This window comes from Pleurodeles waltl, chromosome 4_2, assembly GCF_031143425.1.
Source record: "Pleurodeles waltl isolate 20211129_DDA chromosome 4_2, aPleWal1.hap1.20221129, whole genome shotgun sequence".
In the NCBI taxonomy this organism is placed as follows: domain Eukaryota; kingdom Metazoa; phylum Chordata; class Amphibia; order Caudata; family Salamandridae; genus Pleurodeles; species Pleurodeles waltl.
In genome coordinates, this window is record NC_090443.1 from 385,648,627 (window position 1) to 385,664,056 (window position 15,430).

Here is a 15,430-nt window from a genome sequence, read left to right on the forward strand (position 1 = left end):
GACTAACTTTTAGAAATCCTCCATCTTGCAGATGGAAGATTCCCCCAATAGGATTAGGGATGTGCCCCCCTCCCCTCAGGGAGGAGGAAAAAAGAGGGTGTAGCCACCCTCAGGGCTAGGAGCCATTGGCTACTAACCCCCCAGACCTAAACACACCCCTAAATTCAGTATTTAGGGGCTCCCCAGAACCTAGGAACTCAGATTCCTGCAACCTAAGAAGAAGAGGACTAAGCTGAAAACCCCTGCAGAGAAGACGGAGACACCAACTGCTTTGGCCCCAGCTCTACCGGCCTGTCTCCCCACTTCTAAAGATACTGCTCCAGCGACGCTCTCCCCAGGGACCAGCGACCTCTGAAGCCTCAGAGGACTGCCCTGCATCTAGAAGGACCAAGAACTCCAGAGGACAGCGGCTCTGTTCACCAAAGACTGCAACTTTGCAACAAAGTAGCAACTTTGAAACAACACGCGTTTCCCGCCGGAAGCGTGAGACTTGGCACTCTGCACCCGACGCCCCCGGCTCGACTTGTGGAGAACAATCACTTCAGGGAGGACTCCCCGGCGACTGCGAGACCGTAAGTAGCCAGAGTTGCCCCCCTGAGCACCCACAGCGACGCCTGCAGAGGGAATCCCGAGGCTCACCCTGACCGCGACTGCCTGCTTCTAAGAACCCGACGGCTGGTAAAGACTCTGCACCCGCAGCCCCCAGGGCCTGAAGGATCCGACCTCCAGTGCAGGAGCAACCCCCATGTGGCCCTCTCCCTTGCCCAGGTGGTGGCTACCCCAAGGAGCCCCCCGTGCCTGCCTGCATCGCTGAAGAGACGCCTTGGTCTCCCATTGATTCCTATAGAGAACCCGACGCTTGTTTGCACACTGCACCCGGCCGCCCCCGTGCTGCTTAGGGTGTACTTTCTGTGTATACTTGTGTCCCCCCCGGTGCCCTACAAAACCCCCCTGGTCTGCCCTCCGAAGACGCGGGTACTTACCTGCTGGCAGACTGGAACCAGGGCACCCCCTTCTCCATTGAAGCCTATGCATTTTGGGCACCACTTTGACCTCTGCACCTGACCGGCCCTGAGCTGCTGGTGTGGTAACTTTGGGGTTGCTCTGAACCCCCAACGGTGGGCTACCTTGGACCCAAACTTGAGCCCGGTAGGTAGTTTACTTACCTGCAAAAACTAACAAAATCTTACTCCCCCCAGGAACTGTTGAAAATTGCACTGTGTCTAGTTTTAAAATAGCTATATGTGATTTATGTGAAAACTGTATATGCTATTTTGCTAATTCAAAGTTCCTAAAGTACCTACCTGCAATACCTTTCATTTGCAGTATTACATGTAAATCTTGAACCTGTGGTTCTTAAAATAAACTAAGAAAATATATTTTTCTATACAAAAACCTATTGGCCTGGAATTGTCTCAGTGTGTGTTCCTCATTTATTGCTTGTGTATGTACAACAAATACTTAACACTACTCCTTAGATAAACCTACTGCTCGACCACACTACCACAAAATAGAGCATTAGAATTATCTCTTTTTGCCACTATCTTACCTCTAAGGGGAACCCTTGGACTCTGTGCATACTATTCCTTACTTTGAAATAGTGCATACAGAGCCAACTTCCTACAAATGGGGTCTCAAGTTGGCAGTTGGTTTGCACCCTGTCCAAGTAGGGACCCTTTCTCTAGTCAGGATAAGGGAGATACCCACTCAGATAACCCCTGTTCACACCCTTGGTCCCCCTGCGGTGCGAAGCGGGACAGTGGGACGTGCAGTGCCCACAGGTCACGGTGCAGGCAGCCGCTCAGTGATGGTCAACCAGCCGCATCAGTAAGACCAGGGCTGCGGTGTGTAGCGGAGCGGGCAATGTGCAGTGTCACCAGGTCACGTGCGGGTAGTGGTTGCGTTGTTGATGAAGCGTTGTTGTCGGTAGGCCCAAGTCGGTGGTGCGGCCCAGGACGGGCTCCGTGCGGCATCCACAGGTCGCGGTGCAGACAGGGATGCCTGGTGACAACACTGGAGTCAATGGTGCTGGCGTCGGTGGACCGGGGCTACGGTGCGGGACGGTGCTTTGTGTACCTCACAAGCAGTGTCCACAGGCCACGGTGCAGGCAGCGGCGCCGGTGTCAGCAGGGATGCCTAGGCTACAGTGTGAGCAAGGTAGTGCCGGAGCGCAGGGCCCACAGGTCACGGTGCAAGCTTCGGCTCGGTGGCGGCAGGGCACAGTGCAGGCCAGCGCCGTCGTTGACTGCGTCGCGGTGGTTTTTCTTCATGAACCGCACAAAACACACAGTTCCAAGTGCTGTATACCGATGAAACTAAAGTCTTTGATGTCCCTAAGACTTCCAACAGGAGGCAAGCTCTACTCCAAGCCCTTGGCGAACTTTCTCAAGCAGGATACACAGAAAAGTTCACCCTTTGCTCTTTTTTAAGGCAGAAACCGCAACTGCAGGCCAACCCAGCAAACAGGCAGTACTCCTCCTCCAGCTCTTCAGCTCGTCTCCTTGGCAGAGGTTCCTCTTGATTACAGAATGATTCTAAAAGTCTGGGTCCACTACTTACACCGAGTTCTGCCTTTGAAGTAGGCATACCCCAAAAGAAAGTCTCTGTTGTTCACAAGATCCTGCCATGCCCAGGTCTGGCCCCAGACAAACTCCGGGGGTCAGAGACTGCATTGTGTGAGGGCAGGCACAACCTTTTCAGGTATAAGTGACCATGCCTCCCTCCACTCTAGCCCAGATTGCAAATCAGGATATGCAGGCTAGACCTCAGCTCCCTTGTGTGTCACTGCCTAGAGGGAATTCACAACAGCCCAGCTGTCAGTCTGACCCAGACGTGGCATACCCAAGAAGGCGGAGGCACAGAATTGGTTTAAGCAAGAAAATGCACACTTTCTGAAAGTGGCATTTTCAAACAATTTAAAAACCAACTTTACCAAAAGATGTATTCTTAAATTGTGAGCTCGGAGACCCCAAACTCCACATCTCTACCTGCTCTCAAAGGGAAACTACACTTTAAGGATAACTAAACACAGCCCCCATGCTAACCTATGAGAGTCTGGGGGTTTGGGTCTTCTTCTTATACCCCTTTCTGCCTTTGAAGTTGGCACACTTCAAAGCAGTCTCAAGTGTTTGCAAGATCCTTCCTTGCCCAGGCCAGGCACAATTCCTTCAGGTGTGAACGACCACTTCTTCCTCCCCGCTAGCTCAGATGGGTCATCAAGATATGCAGACTACACCCCCACCCCTTTTGTGTCACTGTCTAGAGAGGTGCAAAACAGCCAAACTGTCAAACTGACCCAGACAGACAACCCACAAACAGGCAGTCACAGAATGGTTTAAGCAAGAAAATGTCTACTCTCTAAAAGTAGCATTTTCAAACACACAAATTAAAAACCAACTTCAGTAAAGGATGTATTTTTAAATAGTGAGTTCAGTGACCCTAAACTCCATATTTTTATCTGCTCTCAGAGGGAATCTGCACTTTAAGGATATTTAAAGGCATCCCCCATTTTAACCTATGAGAGGGATAGGCCCTGCACAGTGAAAAACAAATTTGGCAGTATTGCACTGTTAGGAGATGTAAAACACATCAGTACATGTCCCACCTTTAACATACACTGCACCCTGCCCTTGGGGCTACCTAGGGCCTACCTTAGGGGTGCCATTCATGTAGTAAAAAGGGTAGATTTGGGCCTGACAAGTGGGTACACTTGACAGGTCAAATTGGCAGTTTAAAACTGCAGACACTGCAGTGGCAGGTCTGAGACATGTTCATAAGGCTACTCATGTGGGTGGCACAACCAGGCGTGCAGGCCCACTAGTAGCATTTGATTTACAGGCACCTCTAGTGCACTTTACTAGGGACTTACTAGTAAATCAACTATGCTAAGCATGGCTAAACCAATCACCAATACAATTTACATAGGGAGCACTTGCACTTTAGCACTGATCAGCAGTGGCAAAGTGCGCAGGGACAATAAACCAGCAAAAACAGATCAGCAAAAAATAGGAGGAAGAAGGCAAAACGTTTGGGGATAACCCTACAAAAAGGGCCATTTCCATCACAACCCCCTCCCAGCCTAAAGCCAGGGTAGGCCAATCAATACCTTGCTGGACTTCCCTGTTCAGGGCGACAGAACCTGGACAATGGTCTACTACTGCAGGGGCTCTTGCCAGTTCTACGCCTCTCTGAACCCAGGTGAATCCCTGGTTCAGCACTCTCAGGGCCCACTGAACTAACAGTGGGTGAATCCTTCTCCTCATCTGAGGACTCCATCTGTGCACCACCTGACCTTACCGCGCTCACAGATGCATCCCAGTAGTAGGCAAACAGCACCACCATGGCCAACAGTGTGATTGTGGCCCCTTCCACCTCTCAGGAAAAACTCTGACCACAACGATAACAACCAATAGAGGCCACTGACAGCTGTCAGTGTCAAGAGCTAGGCTCCAGGACATCCTAGGGTCTCTAGCCTCTATGGTTTCAAAAAGTGGGGGGCAGTAACCCCATGTGACTTGCACCCTTTTCCCACTTCACCTCCCATCAGTCCAGGGATGGTATCCTGAGACTGGTTACTCAACTGAGGGTCTGTATGCTCAGGATGAGCAGAGGATAGGAGTAGACTCTCCCTCCTCCTGTCTCTCTTGCTGGGGCCCTGTACCTTCTGCCTTGGGGTTGTACTCCCAGACAACTGAACTTTGAGGGCACCTCCCCGTTCCCCTCCCAGTTCCCCTGACACCTGGGGCAACTCATTACCCTGAAGACAGTCTCAGTCTATGGGTATCCGGGGACTCACTATGACCCGCCTCTGGGTCACCTCCCCACCCCATTCTAGGGATACCAGGGACATAGGGCAGAAGCAGTCCTGCCCATGGGCTGGTGTCACCCTATACACCTTGGCGGTGTACTGCGCTGGGGAGACAAGCCTTTCCACCATCATAGTATAGCCAGCCCCACGGTCCCTCAGAGCAGTGACTGGGACTCCATTCACTGTCACCTGGTGGAAGTGACAACTTCCACCCTCAGGGATCACCAAACTCATCCTATGAGTCCACCTCCCAACTAAGGTATTTAATCATGGCATGGTCTATGGACCTGCCCCTGGGGCTACCTCCCCCAAGGCCACACTGGCCACTTCCGTAGAGGGGCCACCAGTGGGGGTTGTCTTAGGACAGACATAGTCCCTTTTCATGTGCCCTAACTGAGAACACTCAATGCACCAGGGTTGAAAATGGGGTGCCCTGGCACCGCCCACCAGAACCTCCCTCCTTCCTGTCAGAAGGGGCCTGTGACCCTTTTTATCCCCCCCTTATCCTGGGACCTGTCTGTGTCTCTCTTGACCTCCCTCTGTTGGGGACCCTGCCCACTTTTGGCAGAGTCTCCCCCATACACCTTATTGTGGACCCTGGTACTCACCCAGAGGTCCGCCTCTATAGCAAGCTTTTTGGGGTCAGTCAGCTTACTATTAGTCAAGTACTGGCGCAGCTCTGCAAAACACAGACTAAGCAAGTGCTCCCACGTAATTACGTTGGCAAACTGCATTCAGTTCCTTCACGGTGTAGGTTTCCAACCTATCCTCCTCAAAAACCACATCCTGGGATGCCACTGATGATGCTCTTGACAGGCATGATGTCGTTGGAGTTCACTTGAACTCAAGACCAAAAATAGTCCAAAGGAAAAACTCAAAACCATAGGAGGCAATGTAATGTCATATGTGTGTCACTGGCAGTATACTATATAATACCATTTACCACAACACATAACCCACACAATCAGATTTTGGCAACATTTGAGTGCTGGAGAGGAGCAAAAGGTCCCTCTAAGGTGTGCAAATGAGGTTAGGGAAAGTGAACTGAAATGGATTAACGGTGTTAGAAACATCTTGGAGGATATCTGTGGGTATATTAAGGTTAAGTTGTACCCCTCAGAATGTACAAATAAATGCCTTGAAGAGTGAACTCAGGGCACCAGGTAAGGAACTGTGCAGATAAGAAGATCTGCAGTAGAGGGTAAAAACTTGGCCCAGTTTATGCTCAACTCTTGGCAAAATGAAGTATGGTTTCCATATGTGGATTTAGTACCAAACCTCTGACTTAGATACAAATTGCTAAGGCTGAGGATTATAATCAATCCATGTTATGCCAATGCAGAGATAAAAATCGGCAGTGATCGATTCGGAGGATAAATGTACATGTGAATTGAGGACAAAATGCATTAATTTGCACATTTAAATGGACTGTCTAAAAGTAAAACAGTTCTGCCTCTCCCAAAAAACATTTTACACCCGATTTATTTAACATATTGCATGAGGAATCAAGCGCAGGCTGTGGTACTTCTAACCGATATGCGCTTCCTGGATGTAGTATGTGCCGTAGGGAGATTTATGATCACTGCAAAAAACGTTATTATGGGAGGTTATATTTTTATCTTATTTTTGTATGCTATTTAGGAGAATGTTTTTATACAAAGTTTTCATGTTTGTATGTTTTGTGCTGTTAAAAGACTTATGGTCTAAATAAACACTTTTTTGATTGATTGGCAACACACAACCCATTTACTATGATCCTCTCTGGCAGATACTGACTTAAGTATTGCACACTTGTCATATTTACGAAATGCATGTCCCCATAAAACTAAATCTTACAGATGAAAAAGCATTAGTGTACACACTATTTCAGTCTACTTTTTAGACGGCGTAAGTATAAAGAAAGGTTCTACGTCTTAGATTGGCATGTGGTAAGCCATAAACCTGCCACTGATATTAGAACAACATATGGGTCATCTGACACCATGAGCAGCACAAGGTGTGAGAGAGCACCCATGCTTCACAGTGAGTAATACAGTCAGTCCACTGCTAGTGCACAGGAGTAAAGCCTAGGACTCGTGCTACGGAAGAGTGAACACTTGTATTAATAATTCACCATCTTCTGATTAACGAGCCCTGCCCAAATTCTCCCCATAATAAAGCTCTCTCGCCCAACCTCAGAGCACCAAAGCCATACCTTGTTTCATCCTAAGAAAGACATCAAAGTAATAACATCACCATGATCGTTATTAAACTATAACCACAGAATTTCTAAATACTTGTCCTAAGAACAATAACAACAAACCCCAGGGTAATAGCCCATTTATCCTCAATGTGCTAACCCACTGCCTACAGTGTACTAGAGGCTGACTAGTGACTGGATAACACCACTGTGTCAGTACTACAAACACCCTTCAAATGATAACGCTGTATCATAGGAGTAATAAACAGCTGGCACTGAAGGCATTATACTCAGACCACTACATTTTTAAACATCTGGGTACTACAACATCACCAGTCTTGCTCCAAAACGGAAAGCATCCTGAATCCCAAACCCAATAAACCACTGACCCATGAGCACTAAATCCTCCAGGCTTCAAATAAAAGACCCCCTGTCCTTAATCAAAGAATACATGACCCCAGTTTTCAGAGCAGTACAGCTATTATTTTCATGATTACTAAATCACTATCCTACTTTATAAAGTCCCCATGTATATGGTAATAAAGTGCAATCCACAGCATGAAATAGTCCACGTCGGAAGGGCAATAACCCACAGGTATTTTTTTTTTTTTAACAGTTTTGTATTGCTTTTACACATGTGCTTCTTCTTTAATACAAATCATGGCCATGCTACATAGAAGGTTTCTTCTTCTGCAATGCATATAGTACATTTTGATCACAGTTTTTGGTCAAAGTACAGGAAATCATGTATTGTTATTCCTTGTGGTTGTATTGGCACATGTTTGTAGCCCAAACTCCAACAACACTTAGCGCCACTTCCTGTACCCTCGGCCTCCACATCTAGATAGATAGATATACAAACAAGGGTTGTCCTCTATGAAAGCGCACTCCCAACAGGTTATGTATTAGGATTATGGCAAAGCCTGCAACTTACAGTGAATTCTTTTGACATTTTCATTATTTCTGACCTTATATTTTCATTCATCTCTGGACATGTGTTTCTGGGTTCATCCCTTCATCAGCAGAGAAACATAGTCTGTAGTGTTTCACCTCAGTAGGTGCAGCCAATGCTGAAAACGTTCCAGACATCTCCTCCCTTGTTCAAAGACCAAATTCATGGCTGCTCAGCTGATTTTAATTGCAGGCACTTGATTAGTCTGTTAAATACCAGTTCTGCCCAGTGGGCCTCTAAAGTGAGTTGAAAAGTGCATTCTGGTAAAGGTAGTCCTGCACATTTTATAATTTTTTCCCAAGAGAGTAGCTGGAGCCAAGCGAAATAATAAAAAACGAGTTCATTACCTAAAGTAGGCAGATTCAATGTAAAATCACCAGGTTTGCTGAAAGTGCCCCAACATGCTGCTCAAAATGAAACAGTCCATTAAATCACACAGACCTGCTCCTGTAGGCACTGGTGCTGCCTTCCCAGCTGGACAGGCCAGTAATTCAATGCAAACAAGGGTTGTCGTCTATGGAAGCACACTCCCAACAGTTATGTATTAGGGAATATGACAAAGCCAGCAACTTACAGTAAATTCTTTTGACATTTTCATTATTCCTGGCCTTAAATTTTCATTCTTCTCTGGGCACGTGTTTCTTGGTTCATCACTTCATCAGCAGAGAAACGTAGTCTGTAGTTTTTCACCTCAGTAGGTGCAGCCAAAGCTGAAAGCATTCCAGACATCTCCTCCCCTGTTCAAAGACCAACTGCATAGCTACTCAGCTGGTTTTCTGTAGTCCTGATCCTGAGCTATGGAACAGTCAGGGGATTCAATATCTGGGTTTTTAAGCATTCTACTAGAACATCCCAGGCTCCTGCTGTATCTACGGTCTTCTGCCCCCTCCTTGTCTCTTGGAAGAGTACCGCCACCTCATATTCCGCCCATATCATAAGGTTCTCTTTCCACTTGTGTACCAAAGGGCTCATGGCAGCATTTCATTGTAATCTCTTGTTTCACCAGGCGTAGGGCTAGATATATAAATAAAGTTATCTTATGCTTGGCTGGTCGAGTGAATCCTCCCAGTAGGTAGGTCATTGCAGTGCAAGAGAGTGTTCTGTCCGTCACATCATTGATGCAAGCTATTACTCCATCACAGGGGTCTCCTAGTTGAGGGCAGTTCCACACCATATGGATCATTTCTGCCATGTGTGTCTCACATCGCGGGCACCAAACATTTGTAGCCCACTGGTTCACATAAGTTTACCAGGGGTTAGGTGAATTCTATGTAAATAATGGTAATTGATCAGTTTGCACCTGGTGTTGCGAGACATGACGTATGTATTAGCAAGGATTGTGGCCCATTGGGTGTCTTAACAGGAGTTCCATATCCTCCTCCCATTTTTGACGTAGCTCATTTACAAATGTAATAACATTCGCCCTGAGAGCCTGATACAAGTGCGTAATTGCTTGTTTTTTTTACAGGTTGTTGTGCTAAGTATGCCACTACTTAGGTAGGCCGGAGGTTCAATCGCTCCTTTTCTCCAGTGGTTTCTTATCATCATAGTGCGGTGTAGTAGGAACTGTCCTGGGGAAGTTCATAAGTTTCTATCATTGCTTGAAAGGACAGCAATTCACCACCTCTGAAAAGATCACATATACAAGTCATACCTTATGTTGCCCATTCCATCATTCCCCCCTAAGCTTCCTGACCTGGTTATTGACCCAAGGCCTGCAGCAGCAAGTTCGGAGAGTTTGGTGTAAGGTGTGGGTGTGCTGTAGGCAACACAGCCAGCAGTGACGGATTGCATGGAGTTCTCCCATTCTGCCCATGAGGAGTTTTTGGGAGTCAGAAGGATCGGAAGTAGTTTGTCGAGGGGTGGAGTGCCCTTAGGTATCTACCCTTCAGGGTTTAGTCGTATGTTCAGCCATTGATTTGAGGTTGGGTGCTAGGAGGTATAGTTTGAGGTCAGGGGCCGCCAATCCCCCATCTGTAACAGACATGAGTAACTTAGTCATTGCCACTCTGCGCCTGCTCACTCACTGTGTTAGTTTCACCATCAGAAAATTCAGTTCTACAAACAGTTTGCGGGGAATCACTATTGGTATTGTAGCAAATAAATAAGCAGCAATTATAGAGTAACACACCTCAGATTGGAGGGTATTAAGCGTTATGTTCTGAGCATTAAATCCTTAAACATCAAGTACTAGACCATACACGCACACTGTAAGGAAATGCCTCCTTGGCATGGTTGCCCCCTGACTTTTTGCCTTTGCTGATGCTATGTTTACAATTGAAAGTGTGCTGAGGCCTGCTAACCAGGCCCCAGCACCAGTGTTCTTTCCCTAACCTGTACTTTTGTATCCACAATTGGCAGACCCTGGCATCCAGATAAGTCCCTTGTAACTGGTACTTCTAGTACCAAGGGCCCTGATGCCAAGGAAGGTCTCTAAGGGCTGCAGCATGTCTTATGCCACCCTGGAGACCTCTCACTCAGCACAGACACACTGCTTGCCAGCTTGTGTGTGCTAGTGAGGACAAAACGAGTAAGTCGACATGGCACTCCCCTCAGGGTGCCATGCCAGCCTCTCACTGCCTATGCAGTATAGGTAAGACACCCCTCTAGCAGGCCTTACAGCCCTAAGGCAGGGTGCACTATACCATAGGTGAGGGTACCAGTGCATGAGCATGGTACCCCTACAGTGTCTAAACAAAACCTTAGACATTGTAAGTGCAGGGTAGCCATAAGAGTATATGGTCTGGGAGTTTGTCAAACATGAACTCCACAGCACCATAATGGCTACACTGAAAACTGGGAAGTTTGGTATCAAACTTCTCAGCACAATAAATGCACACTGATGCCAGTGTACATTTTATTGTAAAATACACCCCAGAGGGCACCTTAGAGGTGCCCCCTGAAACTTAACCGACTATCTGTGTAGGCTGACTAGTTTTAGCAGCCTGCCACAAACCGAGACATGTTGCTGGCCCCATGGGGAGAGTGCCTTTGTCACTCTGAGGCCAGTAACAAAGCCTGCACTGGGTGGAGATGCTAACACCTCCCCCAGGCAGGAATTGTCACACCTGGCGGTGAGCCTCAAAGGCTCACCTCCTTTGTGCCAACCCAGCAGGACACTCCAGCTAGTGGAGTTGCCCGCCCCCTCCGGCCAGGCCCCACTTTTGGCGGCAAGGCCGGAGAAAATAATGAGAAAAACAAGGAGGAGTCACTGGCCAGTCAGGACAGCCCCTAAGGTGTCCTGAGCTGAGGTGACTCTGACTTTTAGAAATCCTCCATCTTGCAGATGGAGGATTCCCCCAATAGGGTTAGGATTGTGACCCCCTCCCCTTGGGAGGAGGCACAAAGAGGGTGTACCCACCCTCAGGGCTAGTAGCCATTGGCTACTAACCCCCCAGACCTAAACACGCCCTTAAATTTAGTATTTAAGGGCTACCCTGAACCCTAGAAAATTAGATTCCTGCAACTACAAGAAGAAGGACTGCCTAGCTGAAAAAACCCCTGCAGAGGAAGACCAGAAGACGACAACTGCCTTGGCTCCAGAAACTCACCGGCCTGTCTCCTGCCTTCCAAAGATCCTGCTCCAGCGACGCCTTCCAAAGGGACCAGCGACCTCGACATCCTCTGAGGACTGCCCCTGCTTCGAAAAGACAAGAAACTCCCGAGGACAGCGGACCTGCTCCAAGAAAAGCTGCAACTTTGTTTCCAGCAGCTTTAAAGAACCCTGCAAGCTCCCCGCAAGAAGCGTGAGACTTGCAACACTGCACCCGGCGACCCCGACTCGGCTGGTGGCGATACAACACCTCAGGAGGGACCCCAGGACTACTCTGATACTGTGAGTACCAAAACCTGTCCCCCCTGAGCCCCCACAGCGCCGCCTGCAGAGGGAATCCCGAGGCTTCCCCTGACCGCGACTCTTTGAACCTAAAGTCCCGACGCCTGGGAGAGACCCTGCACCCGCAGCCCCCAGGACCTGAAGGACCGGACTTTCACTGGAGAAGTGACCCCCAGGAGTCCCTCTCCCTTGCCCAAGTGGAGGTTTCCCCGAGGAATCCCCCCCTTGCCTGCCTGCAGCGCTGAAGAGATCCCGAGATCTCTCATAGACTAACATTGCGAACCCGACGCTTGTCTCTACACTGCACCCGGCCGCCCCCGCGCCGCTGAGGGTGAAATTTCTGTGTGGGCTTGTGTCCCCCCCGGTGCCCTACAAAACCCCCCTGGTCTGCCCTCCGAAGACGCGGGTACTTACCTGCAAGCAGACCGGAACCGGGGCACCCCCTTCTCTCCATTCTAGCCTATGCGTTTTGGGCACCACTTTGAACTCTGCACCTGACCGGCCCTGAGCTGCTGGTGTGGTGACTTTGGGGTTGCTCTGAACCCCCAACGGTGGGCTACCTTGGACCAAGAACTAAGCCCTGTAAGTGTCCTACTTACCTGGTTAACCTAACAAATACTTACCTCCCCTAGGAACTGTGAAAATTGCACTAAGTGCCCACTTTTAAAACAGCTATTTGTCAATAACTTGTAAAGTATACATGCAATTTTTATGATTTAAAGTTCCTAAAGTACTTACCTGCAATACCTTTCAAATGAGATATTACATGTAGAATTTGAACCTGTGGTTCTTAAAATAAACTAAGAAAAGATATTTTTCTATAACAAAACCTATTGGCTGGATTTGTCTCTGAGTGTGTGTACCTCATTTATTGTCTATGTGTATGTACAACAAATGCTTAACACTACTCCTTGGATAAGCCTACTGCTCGACCACACTACCACAAAATAGAGCATTAGTATTATCTATTTTTACCACTATTTTACCTCTAAGGGGAACCCTTGGACTCTGTGCATGCTATTCCTTACTTTGAAATAGCACATACAGAGCCAACTTCCTACACACACCAAGTCCAATTAGCACCCAACTACTAAATCCCCTCGAAGGCATAAAATCTCCATCCTCAGTATAGTAACTCATTGCCAATGAGCTAAAAGACCATTCACAGTTATAAAACTGTATCCTTAGAGGGATAAAGCCCCGTCCTGAAGGCAATAAGCCTCTTTTGCCGAGGAATACACTCTAAAACACCACCCTGTATTCTTAGAACCCTTCCTTAACCATCAAACTAATAATGGTACCCCAGACTTGCTTCACGGCAGACCCATGCCAGGTCAGAGTCAGATCAGTTCCCCAACACAAAGGAATAAATCCCTCAGGGTTGGACCAATTAACCCCTCAATCCTAAATATAATGCACTGGATGAAGAGGACTAGAAATTCAGGCATCAGAAAACAAAAACAAATTTTTCATTCGTATTCAGAGCAATTAAAACTGAATCTTAGAGTAAAAGGCCTCACTGACAAGGTAGGATGCAGCAGCTACTCTAGAGAAGCAAACCGCACACCATGAAGGCATTTAGCCTTAGTTCAGGACACTTGTTAAAACATCAGACTAAAAATCCACACCAACTGAATCCACTAAACCCAAATCTGCAAATTATCATTCATCCACAATTTTCACTACTTACATGGTACCATTTGGATCCATATATACCAACAACAGCATCATGTTCCACCAATATGCATATCATCTCAAAACTCTTAAATTGACAATATTCAATTACCTAAAATCTGCCATGAGCTAATCCACAGCTAGGTAAAACCTAAACCTACTAAAAACAGACTTTCACCTGCAGCACCAAACAACCACAGGGTCAATCTTAGCTTTGTGACATGAACCTGGGTGGTACTACCCCGAGAACCAATGCAAAATCACTCTGATTGACAGTCAATACTTGCCTCTCTTTCAAAGAGCAAATTGCCAAGAAAACAAAGGAATGATCCATTATGAAGAAAGTGGAGTACCACCAGCACAAAACTAACAGCCTCATCTAGTCAGCACTTCATCATAAGGCAAGCTGGAGATGCACAAATGCAATAAAGGGACAACCAAAAAGCAGACCTTCTTCATCTACTCAACCAGTATCGGGACTAAAATCCTTGACATTTTAATTGTATCTAACCTATCTTAATCCAAAAAGAAATTCAAGACACGTCTGTTAAAAAAAAGTACGACTTTTATTTATATTAACTTTTGTACTGCCTGCCCATTGTAAACCATCTGGAATCTCAAGTCAGCACTTCAGCGGCCACTTACTCCCAAAGTAGGTTACCACTCGGTGCCGGATTACATTTCCCTCCGGCTATTATGTCATCTTCAGTTATAAAATCCCTTTTCTTCAGAGTAATAATGGACCCAGCCTCAAAACAACTAAGGCCTTCAAAGGGGGGGGAGGGGCTTTCAGAAAACCTAACCCTTAGACATCAGAGTACTACAGTCTATACCCTCCCTCTCTTTCAAATGTTAAAAATATCACAAAGAACACAATAAGGTCCAAACTCCACCGTGTTGCATACTCCGGCCTCAGAGCAATACATACCCTACAGGTAAGGCTATATTGAAAGTAACGAATGCTGAACCCCCATGCAATATCTGCCCACATAGTAATATGTCTATAAATCGGTGCAGTATATCACCTCACGAGGGCAGGGAAGCTCCTACTCCGACAGTGATCAGTCATATCTGAAAAGTACATCATCCACTTTGAGGGCAAATAGTCCTTATCCAATGCACGAAAGATTACTTCCTCCTTTCCTCGAGAGTACTAACACCCTGCGGTATGGATATTAAAGTTCCCACGTGTCCCCCGAGGGAAGTTATATTCCACTAAACATCAACTTAATCAACCTGCGAGCAAAATGCCCCTAACCCCAATTTGCAATTAATTCCACTACACACAGGAAATAAGCTTAGAAATCATAATGCACAAATACCCTACCCTGAGTCATACTATCAGTGTAATAATAATGCCGGAATCCGGAATATAACATCCAGCAAAAGTAATCAATGCCCTATAGTAAGAGCTCAAGTAACAGCCCATCCCCCACTTCTGCCGAGGCACGGAGTCCCATGAGCAACACTGAAATGAATGGGCTGAGAAGAGGCGGTTCTTACCGTCCGAGGGTAGGGGCACCCGGTTCACTGCGCGGCCCCTGGTGGCGGTGTGAAAGCCGGTCTCAAACAAAGGGCCGCCTCTGTGCCCCTGCTCCTCGCGCTCCCTCCTCCTCAACGCTCGCACAGCCACTAGCCCGCGCACGGGGGCGGGGCCGCCTCTTAAGCGGCGGCCATGTTGGAGTCAGGCTGCGCGTGCCCATTTTTTTGGGGTGTTTCCTGGGAAGAAGTGACTTGATCAGGTATGACCCACCTACTGCCAGCCTGGAACACAAAAGGCAAACCCGACGGTCGCCTGACACCGCTATGGCCGCTGCCAAGGACGGGAATCAACCTCACTATGCTAAATATACGCAGGCGTATACGAACCTGTGTACGATTCAATGTACTCGCAGAGAAAGCTACGCATGCGTTGTCATACTGCTGCTGTGCAAGACGCCATTTTGCCGTCAAAACCTCTTTAGAGAGAAAAAAGGAAACTGC

General features: G+C 47.5%; 1 protein-coding gene across 5 annotated transcripts in view; it reads right to left on the bottom strand.

Moving 5' to 3' along the window:
• The window catches only part of SMARCA4 (SWI/SNF related BAF chromatin remodeling complex subunit ATPase 4), an 813,549-nt gene extending 798,468 nt beyond the window's left edge, over window positions 1-15,081 (bottom strand). For 2 of the 5 annotated variants that reach the window (XM_069231516.1, XM_069231512.1), the window contains exon 1: window positions 14,951-15,081. The gene's annotated coding sequence lies outside the window, so the exon portion shown is untranslated. Of the gene's footprint in view, window positions 1-14,774; window positions 14,792-14,950 lie in introns of those variants that run through there. The other 3 variants (XM_069231517.1, XM_069231515.1, XM_069231514.1) reach the window with 2 other exon arrangements.
• Window positions 15,082-15,430: the final 349 nt, after the last annotated feature.